At 43.5% G+C, this 25,167-nt stretch overlaps 1 protein-coding gene across 1 annotated transcript in view; it reads left to right on the top strand.

The window, feature by feature from the left end:
• The window catches only part of LOC125136809 (BOLA class I histocompatibility antigen, alpha chain BL3-7-like), a 41,685-nt gene that overhangs the window by 308 nt on the left and 16,210 nt on the right, over positions 1-25,167 (top strand). The window lies entirely within an intron of this gene.

Raw genomic sequence — 25,167 nt, 5'->3', positions numbered from 1 at the left:
GGTGGGGCTGGGAGCCGCCGGGGGCGGGGCAAGGGCGAGTTGCGGACTTTGAGCTACACTTCTCTCCAAGCCGGCCTGGGGGAAGGTGGCTCGCCGATGCGGCGGCCAATTACGTGGCGGACCTGCGGATCTCAGCTGGCACGTCACTTCCGACTAGTTGAGGTTCAGCCTTTTAACATGCAAGGATTAATTTAGCTCTCCCTGCGGTGCGCCTCGAATGTTCCTTGCCTCGTCCCTGCTAGGCGGGCTTTATGGAAATTGTCTACCTCCCCCACTTGAGTGGGAGCCCCGAGAGAGCTGGTATTGGGACTCTACTGCTCACCTTTGTATCCTCAGCTCCTGGCTCGGGGCCCTACCGCTGCGAGCACGCGGTAAACAGCCGTTCTGGGTATGAGCCAATCCCGGCGTTTTCCAATTTGGGGGCTGCGACTTGAGTTTCTCCGCTAGAGCCGGTGGTGCTTGTGTGGGGACTCCGGATTCCTGCGTTAATGCCTCTTTACTTTCCTCTCCTGTTGCTGGAAGCTTCGCAGGCCTGTGGCTTTGGAGGAAAAGGATGAGGTAATGAGGCTGGGCAAGAGTCGGCTGATGGAGGTGTGATGAGACTGGGAGGAGGTGCTGAGTAGAGTTGATGGAGCTGGGGAGGAGTAGATGTTAGGTAAAGGAGTGATGGGGCTGAGAAGAAGTCGAGGCTGGTTAGAGGTGTGCTGGGGCTGAAGAGGAGTTAGTGCTAAGAACGGCTGGTAGAGGGAGTTCCGTTGTGGCGCAGCGGAAACGAATCCGATTAGTATCCATGAGGATGCGGGTTGGATCCCTGGCCTGGCTCAGTGGGTTAAGGATCCGGCGGTGCCGTGAGCTGTGGTGTAGGTCGCAGACGTGGCTCGGATCCTGCCTTCTTGTGGCTGTGGTGTAGGACGTTAGCTGTAGCTCTGATTCGACCCGGAGCCTGGGATAAGCCGTGGGTGCGGCCCCAAAAAGCAAAAGAAAGAAAGAATGAACTGCTGGTAGAAATGACAACTTACCCTGCCATTTCTCCCCCAACACTTGCCACATAGAATGCTGACTGAAAAGAAATAAACACATTTTGGTGTGTTCTTCCAGGAAGAATGCACCAGTGGCGCAAATTGTTCCTCTTTAAGTTGTGATGCTGTTTACGAACAGTCAGTATTTAACCTCTCATCCTTGGAGCCAGGAACTATTTACTTGCAGAAAATATCAAATGTGAAAGGTATAAAGATTTAGGGTCAGGCATGCTAGATTCAGTCGGTCTGCTTTTTCTTCACTGTTCTTTGCTTTTTTGTTCGCTTTTTTTTTTTTTCTGTAGCCAGTGATTTGAAGAGGATTAAACTTGGTAGAATCACATTATTACCTTTTTTCCCCCTGTTGTTTAGCTGTTGGGAATTTTAGCAGCAGTGCTTGTTCTAATTCACAGACTGTCTCAATTCTAAGGTAGGGTAGTTTGAAAACCACTGACTGAGTAGTCAGCCTCTTTAGCTTTGCTTTGTAGGGAGAGTAGTGAGATTTGGTTCTGGTTTTGATTGGTAACTCTTCAGGTGTTGGCTAGCACTTCATTCTGGCTTTCCGTTTGTGTGTGGCCAGGTGGTTATACTAAGGAAATTTCCAGCAGGATGCACATTTCTGAGGAGTATGAAGAATATTGTCCCGGAGACAAATAGATTATTATGAGGACTTTATGCTCAATATGGAAGGAAAGGGGGAGAATGACTAAGTGAAACTCTAAAATTATGAAGGGCATGTAGTATGTCATAGATGGGTTGGCAGACCTTTCCTGTGAAGAGCCAGATAGGACATAGTTTTGGCTTTGTTGCCCAAACTCAATTGTCTGTGTAGCATGAAAATAGCATTAGACAATACCAAATGAGTGAGCATTGCTGAAATTTGAATTTCATGTAAATTCTTTACCTGTCTTGAAATTTCCTTGTCCATTTGAGTTTACCCCTTATCATTAAAGAAATGTAAAAACAGGAGTTCTCATCGTGGCTCAGTGGTTAACGAATCCGACTAGGAGCCATGAAGTTGCGGGTTCGATCCTGGTCTTGCTCAGTGGGTTAAGGATCCGGCATTGCCGTGAGCTGTGGTGTAGCTCGCAGATGTGATTCGGATCCCGAGTTGCTGTGGCTGTGGTGTAGGCCGGCAGCTATAGCTCTGATTTGACCCCTAGCCTGGGAACCTCCATATGCCTCGGGAGCAGCCCTAGAAAAGGCAAAAAGACAAAAAAAAAAGTAAAAACATTTCATAGCTGGTGGACTGTACAAACACAGATAGCTGAGCATATGCTCATCCCTATCATAGAACAATAATGAAGTACCCAGTATTTTTCAAGAGAGAATACTTGAGAAAGAGGGTGAACACAGTGCTATGAGCTTTTATTTCCATTTGTCTATATAACACACAAAATAATAAGGGAAATTTGAGATCTTAACATGAATTTATGACCTGTGAAACTTGGTCAGATAACTTATGAGTGTACTAAGCTACAAGTACATTCTTTAAACAAGGAAAGGTATTTCTTGTCTAAAATTAAAAGGGGGAGTTCCCATCATGGCTTCATGGCAGTGAACCTGACTAGTATCCATGAGGACAAGGTTTCGCTCCCTGGTCTCCCTCTGGTGGGTTAAGGATCTGGTGTTGCCATGAGCTGTGGTGTAGGTTGCAGAAGTGGCTCGGATCCTGCATTGTAGTGGCTGTGGGACAGGTCAGCTCTGATTCGACCCCTAGCCTGGGAACTTCTATATGCTGTGGGTATGGCCCTAAAAAGACCAAAAATAAAAATAAAAAAATTTAAAAAAATAAAAGAGATTGTAGTTCAGGAGAGGTGGAATAACACTGAATTCTAATGTTGATTTATACCAAGAGGTTTCCAACACAGGAATATGCAAAAATGAGTTACGGTAATATGAAGAATAGTATACACTTTTTTTTTGTCTTTTTGCCTTTTCTAGGCATATGGAGGTTCCCAGGCTAGGGGTCGAATCGGAGCTGTAGCCACCAGCCTATGCCACAGCCACAGCGACACGGGATCCGAGCCTTGTCTGCAACGTACACCACAGCTCATGGCAACGCCGGATCTTTAACCCACTGAGTGAGGCCAGGGATCAAACCCGCAACCTCATGGTTCCTAGTCGGATTCGTTAACCACTGCTCCATGATGGGAACTGCTAATATACACTTTAATAATGTATTCATGTCAGGAAAATATACCTGATACATCTTTTATATGGGAAGATATCTTGGAACCACTGAGTCATATAGAAGAGGAGGATGTATTAGTAGTGTAGGTAGAAAACTGGTTAAGGTTAGATATGGTAGGATAAAGAGGGAAAGGGTTCAACTGTCCAGACTTCTGAAATTTATACTCAGAAAAAAAGCATCTAATTTTCCCCCATTTTTTTTAATTATGAAAAATTTCAAACATACAGAAAGACAGTCATTGGTTTTCTTTTTATACTTTACACTGGCTATCTTTCATCTTTCTGATTCAGTAGCATGGAACTACTTTGTTCTTTTTCACATCTACATTATTACTTTATTGTATAAAGATATAATTTATTGAATTATTTTGTTTAGAGAAGACGTTTAGGGTCTTTCCAAGTCTTACTAAATAAAGGGTGTAGTGAACATCCTTGCACATACAAGGATGTGATATAATCGACATATAACACTATTCAGAGTGTACAATGTAATTATTTGATATATCTATACTTTTATCTTTAGATTGTTATACCACCTGTTTTTGTAGAATTAGAATTAGAATTCCAGGAATTAGATTCCTGGAAATTGAGTTGCTGGGTCAGAAGGCATGTAAATTTAAAATTCTAATCATCTCCAGTTTCCTTCCCATAAGGTTGTACTTATTTGTGACCACACCAGCATATTATGAGATAATCTCTTCCTATAGTGGAGCCAGTGTTGATATTTTCGTATTTAAATTTTTTTTGCTAATATTTTTCATTAAAACATTGCGATGACTGCATAACAGGTCTTGTTCTGCAGGTAACATACATTTTCCAACCTTTTATCAGCAGGTGGGCATTTACTTAGTTTCCTTTTGGTTTTTTTTTGGCTGTTGTATAGACAGTGTTAAAGAATCTCTGAACTTATGTCCTTATGTGCTAGTGGATTTATTTCTGTGAGAAGTATTCCTGGGTTGCAGGATATTATTTATAATCAGTCCACCATATCCACAGGTTCTATATCTGTGGGTTCCACATCCTTGGGTATGGAGGGCTAACTACTATGCCATTTTTTAATTTTTATTTTTATTTATTTTTTGTCTTTTCGCCTTTTTCTAGGGCCGCTTCCCTCGGCATATGGAGGTTCCCAGGCCAGGGGTCCAACTGGAGCTGTAGCCGCCAGCCTATGCCAGAGCCACAGCAACGCAGGATCTGAGCCGCGTCTGCGAGCTACACCACAGCTCACAGCAACGCCAGATCCTTAACCCACTGAGCAAGGCCAGGGATCGAACCCGCAATCTTATGGTTCCTAGTCGGATTCACTAACCACTGTGCCACGACGGGAACTCCTGCCATTTTTTAGAAGGGACCTGTGCTTTGGTAGATTTTGGTATTTGTGGAGAACAACTATAGTACTTATTTTAATAGATATTGCCTTGCTACTTTTTTTTTTGCCTTTTTGCTATTTCTTGGGCCGCTCCCGAGGCTTATGGAGGTTCCCAGGCTAGGGGTTGAATCGGAGCTGTAGCCACTGGCCTACGCCAGAGCCACAGCAACGCTGGATCCGAGCCGCATCTGCAACCTACACCACAGCTCATGGCAACGCTGGATCGTTAACCCACTGAGCAAGGGCAGGGAGTGAACCCGCAACCTCATGGTTCCTAGTCAGATTCGTTAACCACTGCGCCACCACGGGAACTCCACCTTGCTACTTTTTAAGAAGGCTCTTATTCTTTACATTTCTCTTGGCAGCAAGGTATGAACTTTCCCCTTTCCCATATCCGCAGAAGAGGTAGTTGTTATGTATGTTTTTATTTTTTTTTTCTAGCCAGTAAAGAGATCTTATTTAAATTACATTTTGTCTTCCTTAGTAATTTTGGTTATCTTTTTGTTATTAATATTTGTTTGTCATTGGGATTTGTTTTTCTCTGCCTGTTTTTCCTGTTGTGTTCTGTCTCTTGCTTATCAATTTATACATGTATACACAATGCATACTATCCTCATTAAGAATTCCAGCCTGATCCCTAGATTCTAATTTACTTTCCTGGATTTTCTTACAGTGTTTATTATTTTTACATTTAAGTCTTCATCTTTATTTTTATTTTTTGGCCTTTTTAGGGCTGAACCCAAGGAACATGGAAGTTCCCAGGCCAGGGGTCCAATTTGAGCTGCAGCCAGATCTGAGCTGCGTCTGTAACCTATGCTGCAGTTTGGAGCAGGACCCTTAACCCACTGAGTGAGGCCAGGGATAAACCTGCATCCTCACAGACCCTATGTCAAGTTCTTAACCTGCTGAGCCACATTGGGAACTCCATGTTCATCAATACAAAGTTTTTAAGATGAATTTTTTTTTCTTTCTTTTTGGCCACACTCTCCGCATACAGAAATTCCAGACAAAGGATTGAACCTGCATCATAGTAGTGACAATGTGGGTTCCATAATCGCTAGGCCACTGGGGAACTCCTTGTGCTTTTACACTATTCTTGAATTATTTATTTATTTATTATTTAGTCTTTTTCTAGGGCCACACCCATGGCATATGGAGGTTCCCAGGCTAGGGGGTCTAATTGGAGCTATAGCCACTGGCCTACACCACAGCCATAGATAGCAACACCAGATCCGAGCTGCATCTGCAACCTACACCACAGCTCACGGCAACACGGGATCCTTAACCCAATGAGCAAGGCCAAGGATTGAACCCATGACCTCATGGTTCCTAGTCGGATTCGTTGACCACTGAGCCATGACGGAAACTCATGATATTTTTATATTTGTCTTCTACTCGGCTGGGAGCTACTTGAGAGCAGAAACTGTCTTTCTTTCCTATCCCTGACAGTCTCTGACACATAGGAAGCCTTAGCTAAAAGAGAAAAGCAAGGCTTAGAATGAATAATTTTCCTAAGGTCACATAGCTAGTGAATGGCAGAGCCAGAAGGAGCATCCAGATCCTTAACCACTCAACAGTTATAAAGAAGAAACACTGCATGAGTGTCGGGAGACCCAAGGACTAGCCTTTAGTTGGTGGCTCTTGTGTTAATTCTCCCTAGGTGAGATTCTTTACCTTTATCATATTTTGGTTCTCATTTGTAATGCTCTTTTTAAGGCCATCAATTGAAGGTTATTTTTGTTTACGTTTCTTCCAAGGAAATTGAAAAAGTCTCAATTCCCTATAGATTTCTTTTGAGATAAGTGGCTGAACAGAGCTGTTGGCTATAATGAAGGTATCAAGAATTTCCTGCTGTAGCTCAAGAGTGTCCCTCTTATGAGTAGTTCAGACTCGGTGCCCTATGGGGCCCTTTTGGGTCTTATATTCCAAGTCTTTGTACCTCACCTGTATGCTGTCCCTCGGTGACTGCACCACCCTTTATTCTTCCTTTCCGTCATCTGCAGGTTGAGATGTGACTTTCCTTAGCGGGTTTGGTGAGGAACGCCTGCCTTGAAGGAGTGACACCTTCTGCTCTCCATGGTCCTGAAAAGATGTCCCTGGGTTTCCTGAAAGTTTCTGTTTCCTGAGTACAGATTTGAATTTTTATTTGTTTTTGAAGAAAAAGAAGATGACAGATGATCTGTTAATGAGTTACTGGAAACCACAGGAGAATGAAAGGTACTGTCCAGGTGGTAGAGACAGATCTCCTGTTCTTTTGCATTTCTCCATTTCTCTGTTTTGTAGTCTTTTTCCTTTGGCTGCCTCAGTGTGTCCAACTCTGCTTCTCTTGTTGCTGAGGTCTCAGACCTTATGATTTACTCCAGAGGTGCTGGCAAGACTGAGCTCAGATTTAGGATTAAGGACATTAGGACTGCAGAAGGATTAGGTAGGCTTCGGGATTGATCTGTCAGAGAGACTTCAGGAACTCCGTATCTCTCACACTCAGACTTTTGTCCTCTCTGGGCTCAACACAGTGTTGTCAATGATCATACCCTGATTTCCCTTCAGCGAATCCCTAAGGAACTAGAATGTCTTCCCTGAGAATTCCACTGCTTAGGAGGTGACCCAGAAGTGATAGCCCCTCCAGTCCTCTCCCTGTTCCCATAGAGCACCTTAGAGAGATTCCAAAGGGAGGTTCCTAAGGGTCAGGACCCTTAGGATGTGAAATTACTAGATTCGATCTTGGGAGGTAATCTCTACATGGAGCATCTGGATTGCTGCTTTCTCTTTTTCTCTCATCTTCCTTCTTCCTTTTTAGTCTCTGCATTTCCTTTTTCTTTAAAAAGCAATTTTTTTTTTTTTTTGGTCTTTTTAGTGCATGGAGATTCTCAGGCTAGGGGTCCAACCGGAGTTGCTGGCTTAGGCCACAGCCACAGCAGCTTGGGATCTAAGCCATGCTCACAGCAACCCTGGATTCTTAACTCACTGAGCGAGGCCAGGGATCGAACCTACAACCTCATGGATACTAGTCGGATTGGTTTCTGCTGCACCATGATGGGAACTCCTAAAAGAGCAACTTCTTTGCTGTTGATTATCTAGTGCTTTACTGCTTTGTTAGTTACGTTGTTACTCCTCTCCTGTATCCCTCCCATTTAATTAATTGCCAGTTTCTGACATTTTTAAACATCTTAGCTGTCTCCTCCTTCCATTTTTCACTTCAACTGTCCTATTTCAAGTCTTTCCTTAGACTGGTAACTGCCTCCCTACCTTCATCTGAGCATTTGGTCTCACCTCCTTGCCCCACTCCCAGCCTTTCGTTTGTAACTGCCTCCTTGGTGATATTTCTGACTCAAAACTCTGGCTGTGGTCATTCCCCTACTGTCGTCTTTGACGACTTTTATTCTTCACCTATTGGGTAAAACCTAAATCTCTCTGGAGTGGCTTATGAAGATCTTTATGAGCTTGTTCAATGGGCTGGCCTAAGTTTATAGATGGGGAATTGTGAGGAAGAAGAAATCATTTGTAGAGAAGTAGACACCGCATCTTTGTGCCCTTAGGTATATGGGGGATTCCGTATGTGATCCCATTCAATTGTAAAGAAAGTTTAAAACAACTTTCTCCAGTCTTCTTTTTGACTGGTCAAGGAAGCACAGTCATCCTTCTGTTTTGTCAAACTGAGCATTTTTTAGGGAAGCCAAGATCTTTGCATACTGCTTATAGAAATTTCTTTTTGCAACAGAAGTAGGTTGTGGGTCACTGAGGACACTCATTAAGCATGTACTCCCCAAATACTGAAGGAAGAGTCAATCAGAAACCAGCTTTTAGGAGTTCCTGTCATGGCTCAGCAGAAATGAATCTGATTAGCATTCATAAGGATTCAGGTTCAATCCCTGGCCTTGCTTAGTGGGTTAGGGATCCGGCGTTGCCGTGAGTGTGGTGTAGGTGGCAGATGTGGCTTGGATCCCGGGTTGCTATGGCTGTGGCATAGGCCGCCAGCTACAGCTCTGGTTTGACCCCTAGCCTGGGAACTTCAGCAAGCTACCAGTGTGGCCCTAAAGAGTCCAAAAAAAAAAAAAAAAGAAAAAAGAAAGAAACTTTTATTGAGGGGCTGTGTTAGGCATTGTGCTAAGTCCCATGGGAACCAGTGAACAAGCCAGAAATAACCCTTCCTTCAAGAATCTGAGGTCCTAGCTGGGAAAACAGACAGCTAGAGTTATTTTCATAGGCTTCCTTTTTCTTAAAATTATCAGTTTCTAATGCGCTTCTTTCTTTTTTGCTTTCAAATCAGCATTTAACAAAGCCTTTATTGACCCGGCTGACCTCTGTAGCAACAATCTTCTCTTTGCTGCCATGAGAGAAGTGGTCTGCATTTATTTTAGTTTCCTCAATTCTCATCTTTCTTTGACTTCTGCAATCCTATTTCTTCCCACCGCTTAATTTACACCGTCTTGCAGCGTTCCTCAGAGGCCGGCCTTTCCTTAGCCTTCTCTACAGCACCTGACACCACTCATGCTGCTCCCATCTTAGCTTCACAGCACTGTTGGATACAGTCCAGTCTGCTCCGTCTCCCCCTTTCTCCCCACCACCTCCCCCCATACACCTTGCCTCTGCTTTGAACCTCTAACAGAACCTTCCTCAATATTCCCTCACACTCCCAAGATAAGCTGAGTCAAACTTTGAAGTGACAGGGAAGTTTTATTTGGACATCACCTGCATTTCACTTGTACATTTTATTCCTTAATCTTTTTTTCTTTTCTTTTTTTAACCTCTTTCAAGCCATCTTGGGGCTTCCAGGCCAGCATTCCATGGGCTGTGTTCTAGTTCTGGTTATCTCAGCTTTCTCCTTTCCCCAGTGAATCCCTCCAGTTACCTGAGTCTCATTCTGTAGGGCGATATCCTCAGTGTCAGAGGCAAAGTGCTTGGTGGCAGAAACTAAGGAGACCTGGGTGTGGATTTTGATTCTGTCATTTCCTACCTGTGTGACTTATGCCACCTCTCTTTTTCCTTCTCTACTTGCTCTGTCCATTTCTACGTCCTGCTGTTTTGTCAGGCTGAGTTTACATTGAAGTTCTGCTTTCCTCTGTATCAGATCTTAAACCCTAAAGCCAAACTCCAATTCAAGGCATTTCAACAAATATTCATTACACATTTGTTGTACTCAGGGATATTGCAGAGCTCCCGTTGTGATGCCGCGGAAATGAATCCAACTGGGAATCATGAGGTGGCAGGTTCAATCCCTGGCCTTGCTCAGCGGGTTAAGGATCCAGCGTTGCCGTGAGCTGTGGTGTAGGTCGCAGACGTGGCTTGGATCTGGCGTTGCTGTGGCTGTGGCATAGGCTGGTGGCTGTAGCTCTGATTAGATCTCCATCCTGGGAACCTCCACGTGCCGAGGGTGCAGCCCTAAAAGGACAAAAAGACAAAAAAGAAAAAGGACATTGCTAGGTCCAGGGTGGGTTGGGGGGGTTGCGAGAAAGGATGCACAAAAACAGTTCTTATGCAGAGGCAACTAGTGATTTAGTAACTGTGAAAAGAGAGGCTTACAGATAACTATTGTGGTTATTGCTGAAAGAAGTGCCAAAATACCAAAGGAGTCAGGGAACTATGTTTTCTAGGAGACTCAGGATGATTTAAAAAAGGAAGAGACATTTGAATTGGGTTTTGAAAGGTACAGTGATGTAGATATTTCAAGTAGGAAGGGATTTCAGAGAATTAAGTTCTTACCAGAAAGGTGGTAGAATGATTGAAAGAGCAGGTTCTTTATGTCTCCTGGCATGACTCCTGCAATAAAGCAAAACCAGCCAAAGAAGACACCTCCTGTTTCTGGGGCCACTGCTGGAGCCATGCTTTCTTAGCTCTGGAATCCACTAGGATGTTTGATTCCTAGATCAGCTCCTAAACTGAGGATAGCTTGCTGCCAGCTCACCCTTACACCAGTCTCTCAGCTCTGTACAGCAGAGGCATGCTGGTATTTAGACCCTTGTTTCAGGATTCTTTCCTGCAATTTTCTGTGCCTGGACCAGAAAGAGTGGCCCTGTCTTTCTTTGTTGCAAAGATGAGAGTTAGGAACCTAGATATAGGTGGCTATGATTAAACAAAGAATGAGGTTGAAAAAAATCGAACTGATATAGAGAAAAGAGGAAAAAGAGATGGGGAGTCTTTGTTGCGTTTGAGTTCCTGGTTCTAGTTAGACCTGAGGTTCTGTATCCCTGCTTTTCCTTTAATTTGTTAAGTAAGGCAGAGAATCCCTATTTTGAGACTCTTGAGTTAGGTTTTGCCCTTTTCAGCCAAAAGGAGACTTGATTAATATAGCCAGATTTCACGTTCCTAAAAATCATGTGGTATTTTTATTTGCCTGGTTAATAAAGCCTCATTCAGACCAAAGCCCTATATCTATGTAGGACTTTGTTGCCGTTTTCAACTTTGGGTCCAGTAATATTTCCTTTACACCCAGAATTCTCTAGGAGATTATAGAGGACAATGTTAAATAACTATAGTAACATATTTCTATGTTGTACGGGTAGAGAAATTTCCAGGCCTCTAGTGTCTGGGAATTTTAGAAGTGAGGTGCCATATTATGCATTCACAAGTAATTTTTACTGGTAGAATCCAGGATGGAAAGCTGTTGTTGTATTCAGAATGTGTTCAGAATACAGTAGTTAGTTTTTCTGTAACAGTTCAAAAGGAAGTAATAGAGTGAGCCACCCCAAGGCTTGTACTTAGTTTAGACAAGACTATAAAAGGGTTTACCTACCTCACAAGACCCTACATCTTCTTTTCTCTGTAGCACTGAGTGACAGTTGTGCTCTGTGAGATCTTTGTAAAGTACACACAGGAATTGCAGGTCCTTTCGGTGACAGAAAAAGGCCCTTAACCCACTGAGCAAGGCCAGGGATCGAACCCTCATGGATACTAGTCAGGTTCGTTAACCAGTGAGCCACAACAGGATCTCCAAGCAATTCCTTCTTAATATTGACTCTGGGACAGGAGGAGGGTGCAGTTAGGAACATGAACAAGAATTGAGGTGGGAAGAGGAGTTGTTGGGGTGGAGAGGAGTAATCTAGGCCTTGAGCTGGGCCTCTAGAGCAGCCTCCTAACTGGCCCCCACACGTGCATTCTTATCCTTACCAGTCCCTTCTCCACATGCGGGCAGAGGGGCCTTTCTGCGAATGGAAGCTCGCCTTCGCTCCTGGTTACGACAGCAGGCAAGGAGGGCTCTTGGGGTGGGGCTCTGTCATCAGCCTCCAGCCACCAGAGCAAAGATGGGTTGAGCCTCAGGTACATGCCAAGCACTGTTCCGAGGCCTTTGCTTGTATCAGGGCAGCCAGTCCTCACCGCAGCCCTCATGCGTCACCCATTTAGTAGATGAGGAAACAGGTGCCCAGAGGGAAAGTAACTCACCTGAGGTCACACAGCCAAGTGGGTGGGGAAGGAAATACTCAGGTCCAGGCTGTACAGGTGGAAGGCACCTCATACTCCAGTGCCAGGCTTCAGGTGCCTCATTCTGGGATTTGGTCAGTCCTGCGAATCCGCCACATTGTCCATAGTACATACAGGACTTGTCACCAGTGGTTTCCCTCTATCTGGACCTCACCTGCCCTCTCAACTCTTGTTCATCCTCAGGGCTCATTTCAAATATCACCTCCTCGGGGAGGGTGTTCTGAGCTGCTCACACACAAGACATATTCTATTTTCTCATTAATGCATCCCCAGTGCCTAGTAGATATCAAGCCCAAATAAATATCATTTGAGTTAATTAATAAGCCTCCTCAAAGTTTAGTTAAGGAGAACGTCCCGTTTCTGGTAATGTCAGGCTAGGACATTTGGACTACCCAGCCTACTGAGAACAGCCATTTATTTTGATGTAATGTACCTTATTTATGACTATAGAGATTTCAGATATTCGAAGGGCTATTGTATGAAGAACTATACCTATTCTTTTAGACCATAGAGGTCAGAAATTGGTCAGGTTTTTTTTTTTTCTTTTTAGGACCGTACCTACAGCATATGGAAGTTCCCAGGTTAGGGGTTGAATTGGAGCTGCAGCTGCTAGCCCACATCACAGCCACAGCAATGTGGGTCTGAGCTGTGCTGGATCCTTAAACACTGACCAAGGCCAGGGTTCGAATCCACGTCTTCATGGATACTAGTTGGGTTCTTTTTTTTTTTTTTTTTAATGCTTTTTAGGGCCACACCTGCAACATATGGAGGTTCCCAGGCTAGGGTTTGAATCAGAGTTACAGCTGCCAGCCTACACCACAGCCACAGCAATGCAGGATCTGAGCTGCATCTGCGACCTACACCATAGCTCACTGCAATGCCAGATCCTTAACCCACTGAATGAGCCCAGGAATTGAATCTACATCCTCATGGATCCTAGAGGGGTTCATTAAGGGCTGAGCCACAAAGACAATTCCTACTAGTGGGGTTCTTAACCTACCGAGTCACAAAGGGAACTCCTGGTCATTTTCGTACAAGCTTCTGGGAGACAGTATTCAGCTTGGCATAAAGATTTGGAGAAAAATCAAACACATAGGAATGAGCTTCCTTGATTAAGTGGTTTTCCATCATTAAAGAGATTCAGCCACTCTTGATTTTGTATAGAGAAGTGTGACATGCTGAGAGGGTCAGTCACCTGATTTCCAAGGTCCCTTCCTCATTTAACTTGCCATAGTAAATGGAGCAGTGGGCTGGGTGCCGGAGGACCTGGGTTCCACAAGCTATGTGATCTTGCTTTGGGCAGTTTTTTTTGTTTGTTTTGTTTTGTTTTTTTTTGGCTGCGTCCCTGGCACATGGAAATTCCCAGGCTAGGACTGAGTCACTGAGTAACAGCACTGGAACCTTAACCTGCTGCACCACAGGGGAACTCTGCTCTGGGTGCTTTTGAGTCTCATTCCTGACTTTTTTTTTTTTTTAGATAATCTGGTATGATGATATCTGATGATTTCACAGAATTATGAGTAGATTATATTGAATAATACATGTAAATCTTCATTTTTTAAAATGGTTTTTCCTTTGCATTATGAAAACCCATGCAACTATTTTTCCATCTTTAATTTTTTTTAAGTTGCACATCATTATACCAACAACAATAAAAGGATTTTTAAAAGAGAAAAGGAAAATAACTACTTGCAACCCTACTTAATTATTTTTTCTCTCTTCTAGTGTAACCAAGAGTGACTTTGGTACCAACATGGGGAACCATTTTAGTTAAGAGCGTGGGAAGCCCCACCAGTTCCTTGAACTTTTTGCCACCCTCAGTGTGTCATGATGCAGGTTCTATCCCTGGCCTGGCACAGTGGGTTAAAGGATCTGCCGTTGCTGTTGCTGCAGCTGGGGCTGGGGCTGCACCTTGAATCTGATCCCTGACCCCAGAAGTCCATATGCCATGGAGAAAAAGGGAAAAAAATGTTGTGGGAAAAACTGAAGTGAAAGGTATATTTGTTCTATCTTTTTGGCCATCCCATGGCATATGGAGTTCCTAGGCCAGGGATCAGATCTGAGCCGCAGTTGTGACCTTAGCTGCAGCTTCGGCAAGCTGGATCCTTGACCTCCTGTGCCAGGCCCATGATCGTGTGTCCCATTGCTCCCAAGATGCCACCGATCCCATTGTGCCACAGCAGAAAGTCTGAAAGGTGTATTTGGGTAAGAGAAAAATGCATGGAAATAGTTTTGTTTCTCTTCTTAAGCCCACTGAGCAGCATAAATTGTTTCCCTCCCCTTTGTTCATCTTCCGTCTCCGTCTCCTCAGGTACTATGTGTAAGCATGTGAGTTCCCAGTCAGTCCTGTCTGCCCTTTTCCCTTCAAAAGTCAATACCAAGAGAATTCATCGTGAACACAACATGTGATAAAGAAGGAAGGGAGGATGGGAAAAATAGCCTGAGATCCTCTAGTGCTCCACAAGGAGAGGTTACAGAACAGAGAAATAGACACGGTTCCATTTCAACCCTCCCTTCCGAGAGTTTAGAGAAGGGTTCAGATAAGTAATTGGTGTTGACCTGCATTAACTGTGACTCCTAGGACCAGGTCGGAGAGGTCACACCCTCCTGTCCTCAGCCTATTTGACTTCCTCCCTGACCATCCTCCTGACCTCTTACAAGCAGGGTGGGGCCAGCAGAATGTGGAGTGAATTCTGGGAGGCAGGAGCCCCCTGAAGGTGCTTTAGGGGAGCTCTGTGTGGGAATGCAAAGTGCCCTCTCCTCCCCTTCAGGAGAACGCTCTGCCTTCACTTTCGTTTCTTGTGTTGAAGCCCATTCAGACTGTTCCACCTAAAATAAGTTTCTTTTTCCTCACAGGTAATGAGGAAATGATTCCTTTCCTAACTAGTTCTGTGTAATGACTTATGGAGTCAGCCCAGCAGTAAGTCAGTCACCCAGGAAATCTCTCCACCCTCTGCCAATGCTTCTGCCCTGTTGGAGTTGCTTAGGGAATGGAGAAGCCCATGCAGACCTCCTTAGAGCAGAGCATGTTCTGGTGTGCCACCCCAGAGCGTCCATTATGAAGACTGAGTTCAAACATGAAGAGTGTGCAGAAAATAAGGTATACATTTCTGCCATTCCTTATCCCAAGAAAGTGAATATATAAAGTTTGACAAAATGTCCTAGTGCTTTTGCCGTCCTAGCACTACAGTGGGCTCGGGTTTTCCCAGTTTCATAATAATTCCAATTCTAACTTGCTCAGACATATCATTTATTTTTCTCTCATTTAAAAAAAATGTATGGTAGTGAATAAAAAGTTTGTTGAGGCAAATATTTAAAGTTATTTAGGCATTTTACTGCATGTCCTGAAATCACTGAATACAGTGATGATATAGTTCCAAATTAAATCATCCAGAAGGCTTTCTAAAAGTTTGGCTAAGACCCTGTACTTTCTGTGTGGTGTGACTGGCATCCTCTCTACCATTGTGTAACTCTTTCACATTGAACCATTTTTCTTGAACACTGAGGAATACGTTTTTTTGTTTTCTTTTTTGGCCACATATGTGACATATGGAAGTTCCCAGGCCAGGGATTGAATCTGAGCTGCAGCTGTAACCTATGCCACAGCTGCAGCAATGTCAATCCTCAGTGCACTGTATTAGGCTGGGGATTGAACTGGTGCTTCCATGGAGATAAGCTGGATCGTTAACCCACTGTGCCACAGCAGGAACTCCTGTTATTTTTGGAGTCCCTCAAATCAACAAAACCACATCAATTTACAAGTCTTAAACTCAGTATTTAAGTAATTCATCAAAACACATTTTTGTGACCTAGTTGAAGCTTTATTGGTAATGATTTAGTGTTTGGATTTCTAAGTTTTCTAAAACGTCTCATTATGGTAGTTATATATGGTTTTGCAACCAGCAGAACCATTATTAAGATTGCAATGATATATACTACTTATAGTCTTTTAAAAACCCTCTAGTTAGTGTGTAAAATGCTCTACTTAACTATACATTAGATAGTACTGCCTTTTTTTGGCTGACTTGCTTATGGAGTTCCTGGGCCAGGGGTCAGATCTGAGCCACAGTTGCAGCCTGTGCCACAGCTTAGGCTGATCACAACACCAGATCCTTAACCTACTGAACGAAACCAGGGAAGGAACCCACATCCTCGTGGATACTATTTGGGTTCTTAATCTGCTGAGCCACAATGGGAACTCCTCTAATACTGCCTTTTTGTGTGTGTGTGTGTGTGTTTGCTTTTTTAGAGCTGCACTCACGGCATATGGAAGTTCCCAGGCTAGAGGTCAGTCACATCATGGAGCTGTAGCTGCTGGCCTATGGCACAGCCATAGAAACACAGGATCTGAGCTGCATCTGTGACCCACACCACAGCTCACGGCAACGCCAGATCCATAACCCACTGAGCCAGGCCAGGGGTCAAACCCGCATCCTCATGGATGCTAGTCAGTCATTAACCACTAAGCCATGACGGGAACTCCTCTAGTACTGACTTCTGATGGCACTTTTTCAATGTTTTGTTATGATAAAATTTACTTCAGGAGTTTTATTATTTCAGGTAGTTTGTTATTTATAACAATCTATAATGTTCTTCTTTTTCTGAGTTATAGAGTCAGATTGACTCTTGGCTTTTAACAGCTCTCTGGGGATTTGTTTTTCAAGTTTGCCAAGAAAATAGCATCCATCTACTTTTTAGGTCCAAAATGTTGTTGGTGTGTCCTTAACTGTTTTTCCCTGACCTTGTCAGTTAACTTTTCAAATAATCCCTTAATTTTGGTTGTACTGGGTTTTGGAAGGGAACAAAAAAAATTTTTTTTTTGGTCTTTTTGTCTTTTTAGGGCTGTACCCACAGCATATGGAGGTTCCCCGGCTAGGGGTCGAATCGGAGCTGTAGCCGCCAGCCCACGCCACAGCCACAGCCACAGCAACTCCTAATCTGAGCTATGTCTGTGACCTACACCACAACCCACAGCAATGCCGGGTCCTTAACCCACTGAATGAGGCCAGGAATCAAACCTGCATCTTCATGGATACTACTAGCCAGATTTCGTTTCCACTGAGCTGTGATGGGAACTCATCTTTCTTTTTTTTTTTTTTGGTGGGGGAGGTGGGAAGGGAACAAAATTTGATGTGTTGTTAAAGAAAGTATCATCCTACTTGTTCAAGAAAAAAATGTTCACGGCATTTGTTACAAACAGCAAGGTAGGATTTCCCGATGTTGTACATTGGGTAAGGATCCAGCATTTTCTCTGTGTCAGTGTCACTTCGATCCCTGGCCTGGTGCACTGTGTGAAAGATCTGGCATTGCTGCAGCTGTGTGGCAAAGGTCACAACTCTGGCTCAGATTTGCTCCCTGGCTTGGGGATTTCTGTATGCTGTGGGTGCAGCCAAAAGAGGAAAAACAAAACACAAACATTCTTTATCATTGCTAATCATTTTCTTTGAATTCTGGGCACTGACAGTGTGCTGAGTATTTTATTTTTTTGTCTTTTTGCCTTTTATAGGGCCGCTTCCACGGCATATGGAGGTTCCCAGGCTAGGGGTCTAATCAGAGCTGGAGCCACCGGCCTAAGCCACAGCCATAGCAATGCCAGATCCAAGCTGTGTGTGTGACCTACACCACAGCTCACGGCAATCCTTAACCCATTGAGCGAGGCCAGGGATCAAACCCACAATTTCATGGTTCCTAGTTTGATTCGTTAACCACTGAACCATGATGGGAACTCCTGTGCTGAGTACTTTAAACTTTTACACAGCTTCTAACCCACCAGTATTCACATTGCTAGCAATTATAAGCCATCAGTGAGTTCTGTCAAAATTATCAGGTTTTTTAAGTCTTAGGAAAACAAATTATGTACTTTGAACTGAATCTCATACAGTGTTAAAGGCATTACTACTTGTCATAGTTCTGGTACAATGTCATACGTTTCTGTGATTCACTATTTATGTCATTGCTTCCTTGTTCTCTCTCAGATCTAAGAGATTTTTTTTTTCTGTTTGGTCTTTTTAGGGCAGCACTTGCAGCATATGGAAATTCCCAGGCTAGGGGTCAAATCGCGGCTATAGCTGCCAGCCTATGCCACAGCCACAGCAAGGTGGAGTCTGAGCCACATCTGCGACCTACACCATAGGTCACAGCAATGCCAGATCCCCAACCCACTGAGCAAGGCCAGGAATCGAACCCGAATCCTTGTGGATACTAGTTGGATTCGTTTCCACTGCGCCACAATGGGAACTCCCGAAATTAATGTTAATATTTAAAAGCAATGTTAGAGATGTATCCAAACTTCCTTACTTCATTCTGTTTATTCTTCGTATTCTAAGTTCTTGCATTTATAGATATCAGAACACTGCACAACTATTATTACCACAAGAATAACAGCACACTAACAATAAAAACAGGAAAAGCCAAACAAATATACTATTTAGAAGTTTTAGGGGTTCCCCATTCCCCGTTGTGGCTCAGTGGGTTAAGAATCCGACTAGTGGAGTTCCCATCATGGCTCAGCAGAAACGAATCTGACTAGCATCTGTGAGGACACAGGTTCGATCCCTGGCCTTGCTCAGTGGCTTAAAGAATCTGGCGTTGCCTCGAGTTTCAGCTTGAATCTGCTGTGACATAGGCCGGCAGCTGCAGCTCCAAATTCACCCTAGCCCGGGAACTTCCCTGTGCCGCGAGAGTGGCCCTAAAAAGACAAAAAAAAAAAAAAAGTTTTGGCAGTATGGGGATTTGACAAAGTATAATTTTTGTAAATGTCAGGATGAAGAATATTCACCCCAGCCACAAAACTTGTCATGATGTGACTGAACTGGTAAGTACACAAGTGTGTCTCCTGCAATGACAGGAACTCATCTATTGATAGTCGTTGTGGTAGCCTAGACATTGCTATTGAGTATATTTTAGGATTTATAGGGGAGTTCCTGTTGTGGCTCAGGAGAAACAAATCTGACTAGTATCCATGAGGATTTATAGTACTTATTAATTTTACTGTGTATCAGCTGCTCTTTTAAACAATTGGCATGACTTACTAGTGCATACTAGCTGAAAACCCGCGTGGAACAGAATACCGTAGAGGGCTATATGAACATGAGTTAATATGCAATTAGACTGAATGTTTAAGTATTGAGTTGGCTAGGTTTGGGCGTCAGGTGGGGCACATTTAGAAATTATAGTAATAAGGAGCCTCGGGAGGCAGGATTCTTGCCTTGAGGAGTGAGAGCAAAGGGTGGTGGCCTGTCTTTTTCCTGATTCTTTTCAGCTGAATGAACAAAGGTCGATAGTCTGAGTCAGATGAAGCGGACTGGGTATTGATGGTTATGTTGTAATCTGCAGCAAGATGTTATTAAGTGCTGAGTGCAAAGGTGAGGTTTATCATTATCCTTGAAAGTTATTTCATACTTAGAAAACATGTTATTAGAGAAGAAGGAAGTTCTTTCACACAGAATGTGGTGAGGGAGAAAGGGAGGAGGCCCAAACTGAGAATCTAATTTTCCTATCCTCCCTTAAAATATAAATTTTATTTCATCACTTGGTATATTCATACAATAGAATATCATTTGATAAGAAAAGTACTGATACATGTCACAACATAGATGAGTGTTGAAAATATACTAAGTAAAAGAAACCAGACACAAAAGGCTACAAATGATTTCATTTCTATGAAATGTCCAGAATAGGCAAATCCATGAAGATAGAAAATAGATGAATAGTTGCCAGAGGATTGGAGGGTGTTGGGAGGAAGTGATGGTGGAGGGATTTTTTTTGGGGGGAAACTCATAGATAAGGGATTTCTTTTGGGAGTGATGAAAATCTTCAAAAATTGGAGTTCCTGCTGTGGGACAGTGGGTTAATGATTCGGCTTGTCTCTGTGGAGGTGCCAGTTCAGTCTCAGGCCTGATGCAGTGGGTTAAGGATCTAGTGTTGCTGTAGCTGTGGTGTAGGTCACAGCTCTGGTTTGGATTTGATCTCTACCCTGGGAACTTCTATTTGCTGAGGGTGGGTGGGGGGAGGGAAGGCAGCTGAAAAAAAAATTGGCAAAAAGACACACACACAAAAAAACCGGAGTTCCTGTCGTGGCACAGTGGTTAACGAATACGACTAGGAACCACGAGGTTGCGGGTTCGATCCCTGCCCTTGCTCAGTGGATTAAGGATCCGGCGTTGCTGTGAGCTGTGGTGTAGGTTGCAGACGTGGCTTGGATCCCGAGTTGCTGTGGCTCTGGTGTAGGCCGGCGGCTCCAGCTCCTATTGGACCCCTAGCCTGGAAACCTCCATATGCTGCGGGAGCAGCCAAAGAAATGGCAAAAAGACAAAAAAAAAAATTGGTTGTGGTAATGGTTGAACAACTGTAAATTTACTAAAAACCATTGAATTTTACACTTTTTTTTTTCCTCCCCCAGAGGTCAGTCAGAGCTGCAGCTGCAGGCCTATGGCAACACTGAACTGAGTTGTCTCTGCAGCCTATGCTGCAGCTTGTGGCAGCACCAGATCCTTAACCCACTGAGCAAGGCCAGTGATTAAACCTGTATCCTCACAGAGACAATATAGGGTCCTTAACCCAATGAGCCACAACAGAAACTCCTGAATTGTACACTTTTAATGGGTGAATTGTGTGGTATGTGAATTATATCTCAAGAAAGCTGTTAAAAAAGAAATTTAAATTAAAATTTTAATGAAATTAAAATTGATAGAAATGAATAAAAGTTGAAATAAATTTTTTATGGAGTTCCTGTTGTGGCTCAGCAGTAATGAGCCTGACTAGCACCCATGAGGATGTGAGTTCCATCCCTGGCCTCACTCAGTGAGTCAAGTATCTGGCATTGCTGAGAGCTCTGGTGTTGATTGCAGATGCTCTGCTCCTGCATTGCTGTGGCTCTGGTGTAGACTGCAGTTGCAGCTTTGATTCAACTCCTAGCCTGGGAACTTCCATATGCTGTGGATGCGGCCCTAAAAAGACAAAAAAAAAATTTTAATTAAAATAGAAATTGATAAAAGTTGATATCAATTTTTTATGGAGTTCTCGTGCATGGCTCAGCAGTAATGAAACTTCTAAATTTGATGAGAAACGTTAATCTATATACCTAAGAGACTTAACAAACTCTAAGTAATATAAACACAAAGAGATCCACACTAAGGCAAATTATGGTCAGAAGAATGTGAACCAAAGACAAAAAGAAAAATTTGAAAGCAGTAAGAAAAAAAGAGCTCATTGTATGCCACACATACACTAAGTTAATAACTAACTTCTCATCAGAAACAATGGAGGCCAAGTCACCAAACCTGTTGACCAAGAATCCTGTTTTCAGCAAAATTATGATTTGAAACTGAAGACAAAGACATTCCCAGATAAAGACACTGAGGGGATTTATTGCTAGCGGATAAATTTCTTACAAGAAATACTAAAACAAGTTCTGTAGGCTGAAAAGGAATGATAGCAGACAGTAACCCCAATCCACATGAAAAAAAAAAGCAGTACCAGGAAAAGTAATATGGAGGCAATTATGAAAAACATTATAAATGTTTTTTTAATTTTTTCTTAATTTTTTAATTTTTTTTTTTGTCTTTTTGCCAATTCTTGGGCCGTTCCCGCGGCATATGGAGGTTCCCAGGCTAGGGGTCTAATCAGAGCTGGAGCTGCTGGCCTACACCAGAGCCACAGCAACGCGAGATCCGAGCCGCATCTGTGACCTACACCACAGCTCATGGCAACGCCGGATCCTTAACCCACTGAGCAAGGGCAGGGATCGAACCCGCAACCTCGTGGTTCCCAGTCGGATTCGTTAACCACTGCGCCACGACGGGAACTCCTAATTTTTTCTTATCTGACTTAAATTACATAGGACAATAAAAGTTGTATTATGTGTAAATAATTGGACAAAGGATGGAAGAGAGAATGGAACTATTTTGGAGTAGGAAATATCAAAAATAGTAGATTGAATCCACAAGAAGAAATGAAGAGAACTGGAAATGCTAAATACAAAGTTTAAAATGAAAGGCTTGGAGTTCACTGTCGTGGCTCAGTGGTTAACGAATCTGACTAGGAACCGTGAGGTTGTGGGTTCAATCCCTGGCCTTGCCTAGCAGGTTAAGGATCCCTCGTTGCCATGAGCTGTGGTGTAGGTCGAAGATGTGGCTTACATCCGGTGTTGCTGTGGCTCTGGCGCAGGCTGACGGCTACAGCTCCATTAGACCCCTACCCTGGGAACCTCCATGTGCCAAGGGAGCGGCCCTAGAAAAAGACAAAAATAAAATAAAATGAAAGGCTCATATATGGTTTTTCTCTTTTCTTAACTTCTTTAAAAGACAAAATTATGTAAGTCAATATTATGATGTTTTTGTTAGGTTTATATGGAGATGTAGTATAGGTGACAATAATGCAAAGGAGAGGAGACAGCAGAGCTATGTTAGAGCAAAGTTCCTGTGCTTGCTGGAACTGAATTAGTATCTGAAGTGTATTGTGATACGTTAAGGTGGATATTGTAATTCCTAGAGAAACCAGTATAAAATAATTCAAAATTATACAGTAAAGTAATTTATATGGCTCATAACAAAATACCTACTTAATAGAAAAGAAGACAATAAGGAAAGAATAGGGAAAAAAGACATGGGGTATGTAAAAAATGAAAAGTGGTAATAAATATGTCCACTCAGATAAAAAATAACATTGGGAGTTCCTTGGTGGTGCAGCAGGTTAAGGATCCAGTATTGTCCTTGCAGTGGCTCTGTTTGGATCCTTGGCCCTGGAACCTCCTCATGCTGTGGCTATGGCCAAAAAAAAGCATTAAATGCAAATGGATTAAACACATGGTTTTCTTTTTCTTTCCTTTTCTTTTTTTTTTGTCTTTTTGCTATTTCTTGGGCCACTCCCTCGGCATATGGAGGTTCCCAGGCTAGGGGTCGAATTGGAGCTGTAGCCACCAGCCTACGCCACAGCCACAGCATCTCAGGATCCAGGCCACATCTGCAACCTACACCACAGCTCACAGCAACGCCGGATCCTTAACCCACTGAGCAAGGGCAGGGACCGAACCTGCAACCTCATGGTTCCTAGTCAGATTTGTTAACCACTGCACCACGACGGGAACTCCAAACACATGGTCTTCTGTACTGCATAATAAATGATCACAAACCTAGCATTCAAATCAACCCTTATTTATTTATTTATTTGGCTGCACCTACAGTATGCAGAAGTTCCTGGGCCAGGGATAGAACCCATGGCACAGCTGCAATCCAAGCTACTGCAGCAACAACGCTGGACCCTTAACCCTCTGCTCCACCAAGAGAATTCCACACACATATTATCTCACAATGTATGTGGGTCAGGACTCCAGGCATACCTCAGCTGGGTTCTCGGCAAGGCTGTATCAAAGTGTCATTTGTGTTCTTATTTGGAGGACTGACTGTAAGGTCCACTTACACACTAAGGACATCAGTAGAATTCAATTCTTTGTGGCTATAGGACTGAACTTCTTGCTGGTTGTTGGCTGGAAGTTGCCCTCAGCTCCCTGTTACACAGAACTCAACATGGCTGCTTGCTTCTTCTAGGCCAGCACTGGTGAGTGTCTCAAGGAATTCTAGGAGTTCCCCTTGTGGCTCAGTGGTAACAAACCCGACCGGTATCCATGAGAACTCCGTTTTGATCCCTGGCCTTGTTCAGTGGGTTAAGGATACGCTGTTGCTTCGAACTGTGGTGTAGGCTGGCACTTGCAGGTCTGATTGGACCCCTAGCCTGTGAACTTCCATATGCTGCAGGTGTGGCCATAAAAAAGAAAAAAAAAATGTACTAGAAAACAGACTTTGTAACAGTGTAATTGCAGGCATGACATCCCATCATTTGCCATATTCTATTGGTTAGAAACAGGTCAAAAGTCCCAGAGACAGTCAAGGGGAGGGGGGTCATAAAAGGACATAAATATTAGAAGATGAGGATTATTGGGGGTCATCTTATTTTTTCTGCCACAGAAGGGAACTTGCTTAGCCCAATAAAGAGCATTTATGAAAAACCTATAAATAACATCTTAATGGTGAAAGAATGAATGCATTCCTCCAAGATTGGGAGCAAGGAGTTCCCTGGCGGCTCAGCGGAAGGTAAGTATGTCTCTGCTCTCACCATTTCTGTTCAACATTGTACTAGAGATGATAGCTAGTGCAATTAGGGGAAAAAAAAAAAGACATCTCCATTGGAAAGGAAGAAATAAAGCTGTCTTGGGGTTCCCGTGGTACAGCAGAAACGAATCTGACTAGGAACCATGAGGTTGCGGGTTCGATCTCTGGCCTTAGTGGGTTAAGGATCCGGTGTTGCTGTGAGCTTGGTTCTGGCGTTGCTGTGGCTGTGTCGTAGGCTGGCACCTGTAGCTCTGATTTGACCCCTAGCCTGGGAACTTCCATATACTGCAGGTGCAGCCCTAGAAAGACAAATAATAATAATAAAGCTATCTTTGAAAATGATATGATCCTACATTTGAGAATCCTAAGGTACCCTCCCCCATACACAGATTATTGGAACAAATAAATTAGTTCAGCCAAGTATACAGTACAATACCTACTGTATTATATACACATTGTACCTATACAGCCCCTGTCGCCCCTGCCTCCTGTTTAATCATTTCTGTGATAAGCTGCACTTGAGGCTCTTGTCCAAGACTATAAGTTATGGTTATAAGTCTTGACCATAACTATGGCAAGGGTTATGGGATATCCCTTAAGTGATTACATTACATCAGATTGTCACTTCTGTCTTAGGAAGAGGTGTGCTTCTCTTATGGTTTTAATGAAAAAAGCAGCCATGTTGGAAGGAACATGGAAAGCAATTTAGGGCTGCTGCTTGGAGCTGAGGGTGGCCGTTGGTCAACAATCAGCAACAAGCTGAAGTCCTTAGTCCTGTAACCATGTGGAGTTGAATTCTGCCGGCAGTTTGGGAGCTTGAGAGCAGATCCTTCTCTAGTCAAGGCTTGAGATGGCCAACACCTTTTTTTTTTCTTTTGGTCTTTTTGTCTTTTTAGGGCCACAACTATGGCATAGGGAGGTCCCCAGACTAGGGGTCGAACCAGAGCTGCAGCTGCCAACCTATGCCACAGCCATAGCCACAGTAACATGGGATCCCAGCTGTGTCTTTGATCCCACAGCTCATGGCAATGCCGGATCCTTAACCCACTGAGTGAGGCCAGGGATC

Source organism: Phacochoerus africanus, chromosome 9 (assembly GCF_016906955.1).
Source record: "Phacochoerus africanus isolate WHEZ1 chromosome 9, ROS_Pafr_v1, whole genome shotgun sequence".
NCBI classification, from domain to species: domain Eukaryota; kingdom Metazoa; phylum Chordata; class Mammalia; order Artiodactyla; family Suidae; genus Phacochoerus; species Phacochoerus africanus.
Note: the sequence above shows the minus strand (reverse complement) of the source record. Positions and strands in the feature narration are given on the sequence as shown.